A 16,760-nucleotide genomic window follows, 5' to 3' on the forward strand; every position below is an offset into this window, starting at 1 on the left:
AGTGTGGTTCAGTGGATTGAGTGCTGGCCTACGAACCTAAGCATCACTGGTTCAATTCCCAATCAGGGCACATGCTTGGGTTGTGGACCAGGTCCCCAGTGAGGGGCACACAAAAGACAACCACACATTGATGTTTATCTCCCTCTCTTTCTCCTCCCCTTCCCCTCTCTCTAAAAATAAATAAATAAAATCTTTTGAAAAATAGTGAGAGATTTCCATATTCTCTGAGCATTCTCTGTTCTTTGTTTTCTTTATTTTAAAGCAGTCATTCTAAGTATTACAGTTGTTAATTCAGTGAAATTGTTTCCCAAGAGAATACTGACAGACCCATTAACTGGAGCTATTTACAAAGCCCCATTTAAACAACAAGATTAACAGGAGTCATTGTCACTTTTTGAAGATCTTTTTAAAAATTTTATTTATTGACTTTTGGCCAACATGGAAGCATAGGTAGATACACTGTGCCTCCTAGCACATCCAAAAAAAGGACAACAACAAATTTATAAACAAAACATAACCAGAACTGACAGAAAATCAAACTGTATGGAAGTCCGACAACCAAGGAGTTAAGGAAGAAACATTCATCCAGACTGGTAGGAGGGGTGGAGATGGGCAGCCAGGGCAGAGAGGACATGTGGCAAGGAAGAGGCTGGTGGACTAGGGTGGGCAAGGCAACAGCTGGCACAGCAGTTGTCCCACATTCGTGTGTGGATAAACCAGGAGGAACAACTTGGGAGTGAGACAGACTGTGCAACCCAAGGTTCCAGTGCAGGGAAATAAAGCCTCAAAACCTCTGAGTGAAAAAACCTTTGGGGGTTGCAGTGGTGGAAGAAGCCTCACAGGAGAGGTCATTGGAGAGACCCGCAGAGTCCTAGAACATACACAAACCCACCCACCCACAATCAGTACCAGAAGGGCCCAATTTTTTTGTGGGTAGCAGAGGAAGTGACTGAAAGCCAGCTGACAGCCAAGCAAGTGGCATTGTTCTCTCTCGGACCCCTCCCCCACATACAGTACCACAGCAAAGTGACCTGGATTGCCCTGCCCTGGCAAATACCTAAGGCTCTATCCCTTACTAAGTAACAGGCATACAACAACAAAAAATAATGGCCCAAACGAAAGAACAGATCAAAGCTCCAGAAAAAATACAACTAAGTAATGAAGAGATAGCCAACCTATTATATGCACAGTTCACAATGTTGGTAATCAGGATGCTCACAGAAATGCTTGAGTATGGTCGCAAAATAGAGGGAAAAGTGAAAGCTATGAAAAGTAAAATAAAGGAAAATGTACAGGGAACCAACAGTGAAGGAAAGGAAACCAGGACTCAAATCAATGATTTGGAGCAGAAGGAAGAAATAAACATGCAACCAGAACAAAATGAAGAAATAAGAATTCAAAAAAATGAGGAGAGGCTTAGAAACCTCTGGGACAACTTTAAACATTCCAACATCTGAATCATAGGGGTGACAGAAGGAGAAGAGGAAGAGCAAGAAATTAAAAACTTATTTGAAAATGTAATGAAGGAGAACTTCCCCAATCTGGAAAAGGAAATAGACTTCCAGGAAGTCCTGGAAGCTCAGAGAGTCTCAAAGAAGTTGTACCCAAGGAGGGACACACCAAGGCACATCATAATTACATTACCCGGGATTAAAGATGAAGAGAGAATCTTAAAAGCAGCAAGAGAAAAGAAAACAGTTACCTACAAAGGAGTTCCCATCAGACTAGCAACTGATTTCTCAAAAGAAATCTTGCAGGCAAGAAGGGTCTGGAAAGAAGGATTCCAAGTCATGAAAGGCAAGCACCTACATCCAAGATTGCTCTATCCAGCAGGCTTTCATTTAGAATGGAAGGGCAGATAAAGTGCTTCCCAGATAAGGTCAAGTTAAAGGAGTTCATCATCACCAAGCCCTTATTATATGAAATGTTAAAGAGACTTATCTAAGAAAAAGATGATCAGAACTATGAACAGTAAAATGACAACAAGCTCAAAACTATCAACAACCGAACCTAAAAACAAAAACAAAAACAAACTAAGCAAACAACTATAATAGGAACAGAATCACAGAAATGGAGATCACATGGATGGTTATCAATGGGGAGAGGTGGGGGGAGAATAAGGAAAAGGTACAGGGAATAAGAAACATAAATGGTAGGTCAAAAATAGATGGGGAGGTTAAGAATAGTATAGGATATGTAGAAGTCAAAGAACTTATATGTACAACCCATGGACATGAACTAAGCAGGGGGGTATGTAGGTGGGAGGGGGTGTGCAGGGCAGAGGGGAATAAAGGGGGGGAAACGGGACAACTGTAATAGCATAATCAATAAAATATATTTTAAAAAGTACTGGTAATACCAAATGTTGACAAAGTTATGAAGCAATCAAAATGATCTACCAAGGAACAAAAGGACATGTAGGAAACCTAAATGTATATTGCTTAGTGAGCAAAGCCAACCTGTAAAGGCTACATACTGTATAATTCCAACCATATGACATTGTGCAAAAGACATATATAATACAGACATGTACACTCATGTTCATAGAAGCACTGTTCACAAGAGCCAAGAGGGTGGAAGCAACTCAAGCACCCACTGATAGAACAATGGATAAAGAAAATGTGGTATATACATACAATGGAATATTATTCAACCTTAAAAAATAAAATCCTGTCACATGCTACAAACATGGATGAACCTTGAGAACATTATGCTAAGTGAAATTAGCTAATCACAAAAAAAGACAAATATTGTATGACTCCACTTTTATAAGGTACCTAGAGTAGTCAAATTCATCAAAATAGAAAGTGGAATAATGGTTACCAGAAGCTGGGGGAAGGGGAACTGAGGAATTGTTTGATGGGTACAGAGTTTCAATATGCAAAATGAAAAGTTCTTGAGGTTTGTTACACAGCAATGTGAATATACTCAATGCAGGTGAATCATACACTTTATAATGGTTAAGATGATAAATTTTATGTTATGTATTTGTTTTATCACCATAAAAATCGTTTAAAAATTATAGAGATGTAAAAAGATCAGCGGTTGCCAGAGTTTCATGGGGAGGGGAAAGATAAATAGGTGCAGTACAAAGGATTTTTAAGGCTGTGAAACTACTCTGTATGATACTGTAATTCTGGATACAGGTCACTATACATTTGTTCAAACCCATAGACTGTACAAAATAAAGAGTGAATCTCAATGTAAACTACGGACTTGTACATTAAATAATGCAGTAGAAAATGTAGAGCCTGAAAACAAACAAACAAACAAACAAAAACATTGCATTATGACAACACAATATACCAAAGTAGGTATATGAAAGGCATATAAAAAGGGAATGTGAATAACAAAAATAAGGATATTTCTATCCTGCCATCTTCTATCAAGGCCCTGGTAGAAAACAGACTAGCACTCTCAAACTAGGTAATTCAAGAGGACTAAGAATATGTCAAAAGTGTGGACAGGAGTAGGGAAGCCAGAGAGAGTGGATAATAGTACCCTGGGTCTGAAAACCAGAAACGTAACAGCTAATGGCCTGTAGGAGGGAACAGAAAGAGACAGAGTCAAGGGTTGCCTGCCAGGAACTGGGAATGTGAGCACAAGAAGCATGGATCACTCCACAGGGATGTGGTGCTCCCATACAGCAAAGTACACGTGGATATCTCAGGTACCACTTGCTCCCTAACAATACCTAAACCCGCCCAGCCCTTCCCAATGGCCTCACCCCCAATTCCTGTTGACTAGCACTAGCTCTGAGCATCCCCTGATGTTTAATTTAACTCCAAACCTGGTCACATCAGTGACAAGTCAAACAGGATGTGCAGGGAGGCAATTTGCATAATTCCCTGTTCCTCATTTATTGTAAACTTTCTCCCTCTCTCTCTTTCTCTCTCTCTCTCTCTCTCTCTCTCTCTCTCTCTCTCTCTCTCTCTCTCTCTCTCTCTCTCTCTCTTCCTCTCTTTTCTACAGTTCCATGTCTATATGTACATTCTCTGTTGGTCTGTTTCTCTGTTGCCATTCTACAAATACACAGGAAATATAAGTCTGGTGATTTAATTGGGACAATGAGAATATAGGTGCTTTTTAAAATGCTTTAGGCTATCTTGTTTACTTTTTATAATTAACAAGATAAATTTATAAACAGAAAAAGTTATACATCTATTCACATTTTCTAAAAAAGTATCCAAAATCCTGCCAATAAAAATTATTTATAATTTTTCCATTTAGTTGTTGAAGTCATTTTTCTCCCCAAAGGCTCTGCAATTACTTATCTTCAGTTTTCATATTAAAACCTTGTAGGAAGCCTTTGTGTTGCATGGATCCCAAATCATATGTAACCAATTTCTCTGCTTATGTTGGTCATGATGAGACCTGAGAGTGAGGGGGGTGGGGTAACATGGGAGTTAAAACCCTGGATTCTGGATCTGGGCAACAAGTTTAAAAGCCAGTTTCACTGTGTAGCCTTAGAAAAGTTACTTAATCCCAATCTCATCACCTCCCACACAGAAGTAATAATACCTACCTGACATGGTTGTCATAAGGATGGAATAAAACAGTAATAATAGCAGGTAAACTGTCACTGAGGGGCTCACATGAGCCAAACAATTGGTTAAGGTCTTAATAAGAATAATCTCATTGAATTCTCACAACGTGTGGTGGACATTATTATCTTCCCCATATTATAAGTGAGGAAACAGGATTAAAGCAGTCAATGCCATTATTCAAAGTTACACAACTAGTAAATGATTGAATCAAGATTAATCCACAGACAGCCTGCCTCCAGAGTCCCACGTTCTTAACAGCATGCTACTAGAAGGTCTATAAAACATACATGAGTTGGCAAGAGGTAAGTACTTTTTTTAAAAGATTTTATTTATTTATTTTTTTAGAGAGGGAAGGGAGGGAGAAAGAGAGAGAGAAACATCAATGTGCGGTTGCTGGGGGTCATGGCCTGCAACCCAGACACGTACCCTGACTGGGAATCAAACCTGCAACACTTTGGTTCACAGCCCGTGCTCAATCCACTGAGCTATGCCAGCCAGAGCCAAAAGGTAAGTACTTAATAAATGGTCATTATTATTAAGATGAGTAATAAAACACATAGAGTAAACATCTGCTACCTTTTCTTTCAATACATGTTATCTATGAAATAAAGAATTGCAACTCTTTTGACTCAGTGACTAAAAGTGCTTACTCCCTAATATGACATAATTGAAAATAATATGCCAGCATTTCATCTTCAAATTAAGTTAATGCAAGACTTCTCACTTGGCCTATAAAAGAATGGAGAATTCATAAGTAGCTGCTAGGTACGGAAATTACGATATGTAAAATATGTGTGGATTTCAATGATTTAGCATGGAAAAAGAATGTGCAATGTCTCCTAACAGTCATGTGCTGCATAATGACATTTAGGTCAATGATGGTCTGCATATAGTGTAACCCTGTCCAAGCTTTTACCACTTGCCACATGGCAGGCAATGAGGAGTGACAAGTTGTTGGAGCAAAGAAAATGACTTTATTCAGAAAGCCAGCAAACCAAGAAAATGGCAAACTAGGGTCCTAAAGAACCATATTAAGAAAGTACAGAATTCAGACTTCTTTTATGTTAAGGGAAGGAGAAAATGGGAATAGCAAAAGGTGATTGATGACCATAGACATCTAGATACCAGCAGGAGTCTGAGGAAGATGGTGAAACCTCTTTGTTTTTACTCTCTTAACTATAAATGTGAGTCTGGTTATGAGCTTCCTGCAAATCTTTGATAAACAATCATTCTTTTTGTACATACTTCCAAGGCACTTTCTGGTAAAGGGCTGTTTTTGTACAACTCAAGCTGCAAGCAGAATTCCTCTCATGATTAACCTGTGTACATACAAGACTGAGCAGAAGCTATCAGCCTGAAAGTCATGGGAACAAAGCAGGCTTGAACAAGATGGAGTCAGAGGAGTCCAGCATTTTACTCTGTTATAATTGGACAATAGACCCATAAGATTATAATGGAGCTGTAAAATTCCTATTATCTAGTGATGCTGTAGCCATGTTAATGTTATGGTGCAATGAGTTACACAAATACCATTGTGTTATAATTGCCCACGGTATTCAGCACAGCAATATGTGGTATAGGTTTGTAGACTAGGAGCAATAGGGGAGTGGAATTTGTCACCCCCAAATATGTCTATTTGACATAAGGACTATGTTAGGTTAATTTTAAGAAATGTTAGACATGGGAGAAACTCTGAAAACCAAGTAGAAGATATCCTTTGTGAAAGACATTTATATTTGTTAGGGAAATCTCTATTTGTAAGGGTGTCACCCTTGCTGTACCAGGAATGGGGTACATCCCCCGATGACCTTATCTCTAGGCACTGTTACTAATGCAGAAAACAAGACTTAAATCTACATAATAACCTTACCCTTGTTTATTGTGCTTTTCTTGGTAACTTCCCAAAACTGACCTCCCCCACCACCATCATCTTCAGTCTTCAGATGAAGGTGATATTTAAGGTTGGTGGCTTCACCTCTTTTGGCAAGTTACCCAGTTTTCTTGGGTCTGTCTTATGTATACAAGAGGTAAACGTGTTATTAAATTTGTGTTTGTTTTTCTCCTGTTAATCTGTCTTTTACTACAGGGATGTCTCAGCCAAGAACCCAGAAAAGCAGAGGAAAAATTATTTTTCCTCCCCCTACATAGCAACAAGCTATACCCAAAACCTAGGTGTGTAGGCTATACCATTTAAGTTTGTGTAAGTTCACTCTCTGATGTTCACATGACAACAAAATCCTCTAATGATGCATTTCTCAGAATATATCCCCTTAGTTAAGTGGTACATGACTGTAATATTTTCAGATTGATTATATGTTGAAGTGATATAATTGAGTATATATTGGATGTTAACCTAAAAATAAAAGCCCAACATAAGAGGCATCAAGTATTTGAGATCCAAAAAAAATAGCTCTTCAGGAATCAGTGATTCCAGCAGAAACCCAAATAGTCTTCCAGTTATGAGGTGAAGACAAGGGGTATTTATGACAAAGGGAAAGGGAACAATTACATGAGTAGAAGAAAGGACTTTTTTAAAAAAGATTGTATTTATTGATTTCCAGACAGAGAAGGGCAGGAGAAAGAGAGGGAGAGAAACATCAGTGTGTGGTTGCCTCTTGAACACCTCCCCTCACTGGGGACCCAGCCTGCAACACAGGCATGTGCCCTGACTGGGAACCAAACAGGTAAGCATTTGGTTTGCAGGCCTGAGCTCAATCCACTGAGCCACACCAGCCAGGGCAGGAAGGCCTTTTTATGCATGTTTTGTTAAGGGAGAAATTTCTATAAATTCAGACAAGCTAACATAATAATGCTAATTCTAAGGAATTTTTAGTCCAGTAGTCACAACAAACAATTGTTTGAAATATGATGTTGCTTTTGGTCTAGTTCAAGGTAGTTCTGGGATGGTAGCTCCAACTCCACTTTAAAGTGTCTCCAGCCCTGGCTGGTGTGGCTCAGTGGGCTGAGCGTGGTTCTGTAAACCAGAGTTGCAGGTTCAATTCCCACGGCACATGCCCGGGTTTCAAGCCAGGTCCCCAGTTGGGGGCATATGAGAGGCAACTGATCGATGTATCTCTCATACATTGCCGTTTCTCTCCCTCTCTTTCTCTCTCCTTTCCCCTCTTTCTAAAATAAATAAATCAAATCTTTAAAAAATAGTGTCTCCATTTATATTATTTTTTACATTAGTTAAATGAAATGTGGATTAAAAACAGGAGGCTCTATGGAAAGTAACTTCACTGGGTGATCTGATTATAAGTTTCTAACTGGGCAGATCATGGTGGGTAGTCATGCCCCAGGCCTATAATTTATAATTTATAATTTATTTATTTACTTATTTATTTACTTATATTCTCACCAGAGGACATTTTTTCATTGTTTTTAGAGAGGGAGGAAGGGAAGGAAAGAGAGAGCAAGAGAGAGCGACATCAATGTGAGAGAGAAACATAGATTGGTTATCTTCTAGTACATGCCCCAACTGGGGATTGAACCCACAATCTGGTCATGTGCCCTCACCAGGAATAGAACCTGCAACATTTCAGGCCATGGGATAATGCTCCAACCAATTAATCCACACTGGCCATGGCAATAACTTCTTTAGTGAAAGGTAAGACAGCTCTGTCCACTGTTCTTGTGCATCTAAGTTAACACACCTTTGAAATGCCAGAGTAATACTCCTCAAAGAGGGTATTAACCCTCAAGAGAGCACATAGTCTTAAATATCTTGTAATTCAATCCCTGCCCTGCTTCCCCTAAGCTTCCATGTACATTCCCTCCTTAATTTCAAATGCATAAAAGAAGCTGCAAAACTGGTATACTCTCTCTCTTCCTGGGCATTGCCTATAGAGGTGGCTGCCATCTCCTACTCAGCACCATGGCTGCCCTCAGACCCCCCATGAAACCCAGGATTGTCAAAAAGAAGATCAAGAAGTCCATCTGGTACCAGTCAGACTGATATGTCCAAATTAATGGGAACTGGCAGAAACCCAGAGGCATTTACAATAGGGTACACAGAAGATTCAAGGGCCAGATCTTGATGCCCAACCTTGGTTATGGGAGCAACAAGAAAATAGAGTACATGCTACTCAATGGCTTTTTGAAGTTCCTGTCCCACAATGTCAAGAAGTTTGAAGTGCTGCTATGTGTGACAAATCTTACTGTGCTGAGATTGCTCACAATGTCTCCTCAAAGAAGTGCAAGGCCATTGTGAAAAGAGTTACCCAGCAGGCCATCAGTATCACCAATCCCAATGCCAGCCTGCACAGCGAAGAAAATGAATGGACAGTTTCTACATGTTGTATTTGTGTTAATAAAACCATAAAATTCTGCCACCCCCCCCAAGCTGTTATTCTCCAGAGTGTTTGGGAGATTTTGCTGTTACTGGACAGGGTCTAGGACCATAGTGGGTCTGTCTCAGGTGCCCCAGTAGTAGATGGGTTCTTGACTTTATGCAGGGAAGATTTCACAACACAATTCCAGGGATTTTGAGAATATGTTTATTAAAGCTGGGGACAGTGAAACAAAGGAAGGGCCTCAGGTAGAGGAAGCAACAGGGGAGAGAAAGACAAAACAGGGGCCTTGGACATAGGTTCGGGGGGTTAGCCCAGGACAAGCTGCTGCTGCCTGCTGCTCTCCTGGTTGTGAGTCTCATAGGGACCCTTAGAGTCTAGGAGGAAGAGAGCAGAGATACAAGATGTGGACAGGCTGCTGTAGCAAGAACAAGACATGGATCCTTTGTCTTGAGGCATTTTATCTTTGTTTGGTTGGCTGGAATCCTAGGGGAGGGCCTTAACAGAACATTTATTAGTTTTTTCAGGTGTGTTCTTCAATATATTTATTCATTAAAATGTGCATATAGAGGGCTTGGGAGTTATTTTTTTATTAGTTTTACTCATATTGACAAAGAACATCATTAAGAACATCACTGAAGAGGGACCTGGACTAAGGCCATTCTGTCCTGGGATGGTCTGGAATGTGTAAACCATTTGTTCCTAAGTGTCCTTGGTTAGGGAAGATAAAACCTTGTGATTCATTAGCTAGCTGTAAATTGCTCAAATCATTTGGCTTTCTTTAATTATTTTCCCTCAGTTCCCTTACTCTACGTGTGAAGGAATTTCCCTAGCTTCTTACTATCCTGCCTCATTATTCCCTGGCATATGTTGTCAGTTTGGCTCAAACAAACTTATAAAAATTCTCTACAGGTTTAGATGTTTCTTCCATCAACAGAAATATATGTATTTGCACTAATTGGCACCCCCCCCACACACAGCTTCCGGCCTCCACCATTCTACTTTCTGTTTTTATCAAATGAATATACTCTTAAAAATAATTTCATGCCCTGGCTGATGTAGCTCAGTGGTTTAGTGCCCTGTGAACCAAAGGGCTGCCAGTTCAATTCCAAGTCAGGGTACATGCCTGAGTTGTGGGCCAGGTCCCCAGTAGGGGGCACACAAGAGGCAACCACACATTGATGTTTCTCTCCCTCTCTTTCTCTCTTCCCCTCTGTCTAAAAATAAATAAAATATTTTTAAAAAGTAATAATTTCACTTGTTTCTTTTTACTTTTTATGAAGTGGCTAAAGAAAATTTAAAATTACTCATGTGGCTTGCATTATATTTCTATCAGATGGTGCTATATTGGTAGGGCCTGACAGTGAGGCCTAAATCAGGTTAGACATAATCATGGTTTACAAAATTCTAAATCTAGTTATAAAATCAAAAGTCAAAATATCATAATATCATGATATAAAATAGTATATTGATAACTATATGAACCATAAACCCTAAATCATATTAAAAATAATAAACAGATGGGAAGGGCATAATGATGAAATATATGTTAGATTCTAACAGATGAGACTCAAATTTCAAGATCCATATGTTTCACATCCTAATAATATTCTGGATCATAATTTGATGTGCACTGGATCAGATGAAGACAGAGGTCCTGGAGGGGTCTGAAACAGTGGCACTAAGTGTCAGATCAGCTTGGGACACAGGGCAGAAATATCAGCCAAAGTGAGTTGGAGAGAGGAGGGAAAATGACCAAAGTTGACCTGACACTGGGTCCCCTTCTCCCAGCCACCTGTCTAGCAGCTGAAGGCAGAGGTTGAATTTGTAATAGGAAGTGTTAGAACCAGAGGTCCACCCCTTCCCTTCCAGCTCCTGCCAAGGACTGCCAAGTCCTGACTCATCCCTCCATTTATTCCAGTCACAGTGACAAACTGGAAGTGACATGTTGAATGCTGAGAACACAAGAGGAAAGGATCTGACTAAGGAAAAAGGAAGTGAGGGGAATGGAATAGGAATGGCTTCTTTTTCTCACCTTCACTCCCCCAGTTTATTTTGCAGCCAGAGAGAACAGGCTTAGTAGGCAGGTGTGCTCTGGGCAAAAATGTGGCTCTTTCAGCAGCTTGGTCAGAAGTTATGTCTCAGTCCCTCTGTAGCCAGAGCTATAAATCAGGTCCCATACACAGCATGAGACCATTCATTGCCTGCTCCATTGAGTTGGAATGATGAAGACAGAGTGCCCCTTCCTACTTGGACAGAAGATGCCAAGTTTGTCCTCCTGCACCCACCTGGGAAGCTTTCGGTCAGGGCTGAATTTGAATTCTTCACCTGCCATCCTGGGCCCAATATACTCAAGTGAAATTTATTTTATAGGCCCCTAGCCTGGGCAGTACCTGCAGATAACTATGAAGTATATTATACACTTTGAAATTTTAAAATGTCTTTTAAAATCTAGCTTAAAAAAACCTTGCTTATCTGTTTGCAAATATTTTAACTTATAATAGTTAGCATTTAGTGTGTATTGTATTCCACAAAGATGTGTTGAATACTAGATGTGTACCCAGCACATATTACCTCTGATTGTTTTTTACTTCAATCTCATCTATTATGCCAAAGCCTCTAGGCCCATGGTGACACACCAGGTGCTCTATACTCCCCATTAGGACTTAGGACCCCGGGGCTCAGGGTTGTGTATTGCCCTGAAGATCACCAGCAATGTGAGGAGGATTTGGGAATGGAAAGCTGCCTTCTTTGTCTGATACATAAACCTATGGGGAAAATTGCAGTTACTGGAAAACTAAACTGGGGCCAAAATGTGTATGCTTCTAATGCGAGGTGTGGATAGATTTCTTCAATTCATTGGATCAGTTGAGAGATACTTAAGCATTTCGAGCAGAGAAATATTAAGAGATTATTTCAAGAAGCCTATGGAGTAAGATTTGGGGTTGGTGTATGTGTGGGGGGGGATCTTAAGGATAAGGAATATCTGGGCACAGGGGAAGGAGAGCAGAGAACTTCTGGTTTCACAGCTATGTAGGGTCCACACTGAAGAGCCTGGGAGAGAGATAACATGGTGTCACTGATGAGCACTTGTGTGCCCAGCTCAAGCCTTATGCATGCTCCCCCTCCTGCCCAGCCACAGCCCTGGATGCAGCTTGCTTCTTTTAGTTGTGAAAAGAGAAGGATGCATTTCATTTTAGAATGAATTTATACATACTCTATAAATGTAAAAGGTATGGAAAAACATTGCCATACCTGTGGAAAGCTGTGATTCATATTTGGGGGGAGTTTTTGCTATCATTCTTTTTCTTTGTGTAGTCAACATTTTCACACTGAGATCCATGTGTAGCTTGCATTTTCCACTTCAATATTATATGAAAATCATTTCCCATGATGTTACACAGTTTTGATAAACAATATTTTAAATCGTTTCATATTTTTAGAGAGAACATCTACTCTGGTTTCCTTAATTTATTATCCCCCAACTAATGTTTCCAGTGCTTCCTTTTCACAAATAAAGCTTGGATAAATACCTTTACACACACACACACACACACACACACACACACACACACACACACACACACACACCCCTCTCTATTTACCTATCATCTAGGAAAAGAAGATAAATATGGACAAGAAGATGGAGGATGATGGGGAGGAGGGCTACTCATTCAGGCTAAGGACCCAGGTCCGGGTCGGGGTTGGAGGGCGGGCCCTAGAATGAGTTGGCCTGTGCACCAATGCAGTGGTTGCAGAACCCGGCGGACCTGCCTCGAGTCCGAAGGCGGAGACAGCCCTCCTTACTGCGGAAAACCCGGCCGGCGCTTAGCCGCATTGGCGCTTGGCCTTGGCCTCAGGCGGTCTCTGGCGCCTCCTGCCGTTCACATTGTAAACCTTCAAGGGGCAGCTGCTCTTAGTTCTCTTTTCCCTTCTCCGCCTCCTCCTCCATCTTGCTTGTTCACTGATTTTCCCTCACCCCTCCCTCCCTAGCCCCTTTCTAGTCGTCCACCTGTCAGTTTAGGGGTCTCAGTCGGAGAAGCCCATTACAGAACTAGCAGCAATCATTGGATCCAGGGGAATGAGCAGGCCAAAAGGGGGCCTGGGCAGGCGGGATGGCTGGTGACTTGGCCAGGGCCCAGACTCCTCTTGGTGCTGCGACGCTAGAGGGGCTAATCTTGAGCCAGGACCACTTGCCCCAAGAGCTCTGATCCCTTTCTTGCAGTTCCTGGTTCTCTGTGGTCCCGGGAGGAGATGCCAGAAAGGACAGAACTTGAGGTGCGATGCAGACTGCAAATCCCTAGCACCTTGTAGCCAGCCCCCTCTTGCAGGCAGAAAGCAGAGGAAATGAGACAAGAGGGCTGGGGCCTGAGGTCTCTGGGACTGGGACCTGCCTTGTCAAACAAAACCAGAACTCAGCAGTAAAGTGGTAAACCAGATTTTATTCAGGACTATTGCAATAGGGGAAAACAGACCTCAGTATGAAACTGGGTTCAATTCTGAATACAACACGGGAAGGTAGCAACTTACAGCTAAGGTGGGGTCGGTGTCAGTGGATGGAAAATTCCTAAGAGGGAACATCAGGGTTAAAGGGGATCTTGGCTAAACCGACCTAAAATGGTTCTTGCTGAAGACAGGCCAGGGTAATCAAACATCACCCAAGGATGTAGAGGAAGAACCCAATCAAATATGGAGGATGGGTGTGCTACTTAAACTGACTTAGCAGAATTCTTGCCAAGATTGGACAATGCAGAGAGGAGCACAGAAGCTCAAAAGCTGAGGCATAGTTGAGAAGTTCAGGGGAGCTGAAGTAGACCTTGGTCAAGGAAAGAATCTTTGTCACTACTCCCTGGCCAAAGACTCTCGAAATGCTTCATGGTGACACTTCAAGACAAAAGGACAATTGTTCAGGAGCGGGAGAGGGGAGGGAGCTTGTAGGGGATAAGAAAAAGCCACCTCTCTGTGCCCTTTGTAGGTCTCTAGATCTCGGGCTACCTGGGATCAATACTCTCCTTCCCCAATTCGGAATCACCTCAGCTTCCAGCCTGTAGGCCTTCTCTTGGTTTAGCCCCTAGGCTGTCATTGCAAAGGGGGCCATGAGGGATATCAGTGACCTTACACAAACCCAGTGTCAAATCACCCCAAGTGGAGTTCATTTACCATCCTCTCTTTCTGAGAATCCCCCACTTACGTGTTCCTGTGCACCTTTTGTGGTTGGACCAAGCTATCCCTCCTGTTGTCCCAGCCCAGGGACCAGGTAGCCTGACCCAAGACACCTGGGAATGTTTTCCAAGCAAGGAGATGACTCCAAGCACCCAGATATGAAGGTTGATTCTGGAATCCAGCCAGCTGCTTCCCCAGAGACCCCACAGACTGCCCAACTGCAGACAGTTCACCAAGAGGGCTGCCTGGAAGAGGAGGAGGGCTGCAAACACTAGAGCCAAGTGACCTAGCCTGGACACTGATTCATTCACGCAACATAGATATTGGAGCTTAGATGTGTGACTGAACCTCACAAAGCCTTAGCTCTATACACATTTGTCTATTTATTTTTCTATCCCCACATTCACCAAGTATACATAGAGCTCTCAGGCAGTTTGGATACAAAGGGAAATCAGAAGGAGCTCAGAGGAGGAAGGAAGAAAGATGACATTATGGCCAAATGCAATCAGGGAGAGTATTTGGAGGGGGAGCTGGGAAGAATTTGTCAAGAAAGGACCAGAAAATGCTGCTCCCATGAAGTTACCTTATAAATAAGCTATGGGATGTAAGAAAGAATTTACCAAATTGACAGAGACAGTGTGGGTTCCTGTGGCAAAGAAAACAGGTGCCCAGTGGCCTTAAGTTCCAGTTCTCACAACCCAAGTCTGCCCCACAGCAAGGGAGGTGGGCGAGGCAAGTAGCAGCCAGAGTATGGAGGACAATGTAGGGAGACGAATTGTGTCAGACTAGTGTTGGGCAGATGTCTGACCACTGGGAGTGTGGAGGAGGTATCTGGGGGGAGTAAGAATGGAAGTGGGGAGTTAGGACTGGTGTTGGGCCTTGAACTCAGTAGCCTGAAAAAAAAAACCTTTTTGCCTTTAGAAGACTGCCTTTCACCAAGTTTCCCCCCTCATTGGTTGCAACCAATGATAATTTTTAAATATTCCAGTGCTTCCAGAATCTGAGGATGAGTAATTTGTTAGGATTTCTGCACAAGTATTTGACCCAAGCCATGTGTGAATCAAGTTGATGTTCTTTCTTTAAAGATGTCTTTCTGCTCTGGCTGGTGTAGCTCAGTGGATTGGAAGGATACCAGTTCAGTTCTCAGTTAGGACACATGCCTGGGTTTCAGGACACGTCCCCAGTAGGTGGTGCACGAGAGGCAACCACACATTGATGTTTCTCTCCCTCTCTAAAAAAACCCCAAACAAATAAATAAAACCTTTAAAAAATAAAAAGACGTCTTTTCTCAGAACAGGCTGGTAACTCCTCGGAGTTCGGCCTTTTGGTTTGGGACTCTCATCTGGTCAGTGACCCACAATCTCTCCAACTTCCCAATACCGCCAAATGGAGAGTATCTTCCTCATTTTTTCTCTGCCCCAAATCTGAGACAGGTCCTGGGTAACTGGGGCTGTGGATGGGGCCGGCCAAGTGCAGGGAGCAAGGTGGCATCTCCAGTCTCTGCTTTTCCTCAGAACTGGAGGCATTTCTTTGTAATGAGGTGGAGCCCAGTCTCCTTGAAAGGGACTTTCTTTCCTGCATGTGTTTAACTGATGTCAAAGGTCACAGCAATCCCTGACTGGAGTGCTGCCCTGACTGATGTGGCTCAGCAGGTGGGCATCATCCTGCAAACTGAAGGGTCCCAAGTTCAATTCCTGGTCAGGGCACATGTCTGGGTTTCAGACCAGGTCACCTGTTGAGGGCTTGTGAGGGGTAAGCCCGTCAATGTTTTTCTCACACATTGATGTTTCTCTCCCTCTCTTTCTCCCTTCTTTCCCTTTTCTCTAAAAATAAATAAGTAAAATATTTTTTAAAGGTCACAACAAGGTATAAGGGAGGAAAGAACAGTAATAATGAAGGGGCAGGGACTGGCAGGCACTCAAGAGCTCCCTCATGGCCTTTGATCCAGACATTAAGTACCATGCCTATCCCTTGTTGATGTTTTTTGCTATGATTGCTGTGTTTAAACAAAGTTTGAAATATTTTTACTTTGTCTATAAAGACAGATAAACAAAATAAAACAAAAGTCTGAAGCATAGAGGACAGTTTAGGAAATGAAAATCATACTCCAGGTGAGAGGGGATGAAGACTTGAATTAAGGCAGGAAGTCTGCAGAGGCAAATACACATACTTCCTTTGCAAGCTTCTTGTGAACTTGAAATTAGATTAGCTAGATGAAAATAGCCAACATGGAGCCTGGCATACAACAGGTGTCAAATAAGTACTAGGTTGCTACTCTTTCCCTCCCTGGGGCATATTCTGTCCAAAATGCAGGCCTGTGAGTGCTCTCTGTGGGTACAGGCCAGGAGGCAAGCCTTATTTTGGCTCCTGACACTTCAGCAAGGTTTCAGAGGAGTGCCATGCTCTTATAACCTTTAGGAAAGTCTTCTGGAAGGGAAGGAGAACAGATGGTGAACTAGTTAGCCAGGCTCATACACCCTTTCCAAGCAGCCTTCCTTTCAAGCTAGTCATATCATTTGCCTTCTGCCATTCAAAGGCTCCTTCTGAGGGTGGGGATTGCTGTGGGGACCTCTGCCTAGCATTTGAGAGGTTTTCAGACTTCCACCATCCTATACCCATGGCCCTTCACCCTACCTTGACAGCTTCCCAACTACTTGTTCATCTTGAATTCAGCCAACCAACCATCTACTCTTGCCAGAAAGGTCTCACTCTAGTCTCGGGTTTTACCACACAGGGAATGGAGTGGATGTCAGGAAGGAGG

At 42.2% G+C, this 16,760-nt stretch overlaps 1 pseudogene; it reads left to right on the forward strand.

Annotated features, from left to right (window-relative positions):
* Positions 1-8,370: 8,370 nt before the first annotated feature.
* LOC123832708 lies at positions 8,371-8,942 on the forward strand (annotated as a pseudogene).
* Positions 8,943-16,760: the final 7,818 nt, after the last annotated feature.

This window comes from Phyllostomus hastatus, unplaced genomic scaffold (assembly GCF_019186645.2).
Source record: "Phyllostomus hastatus isolate PE091 unplaced genomic scaffold, TTU_PhHast_1.1 phas_scaffold_200, whole genome shotgun sequence".
Lineage (NCBI taxonomy): Eukaryota > Metazoa > Chordata > Mammalia > Chiroptera > Phyllostomidae > Phyllostomus > Phyllostomus hastatus.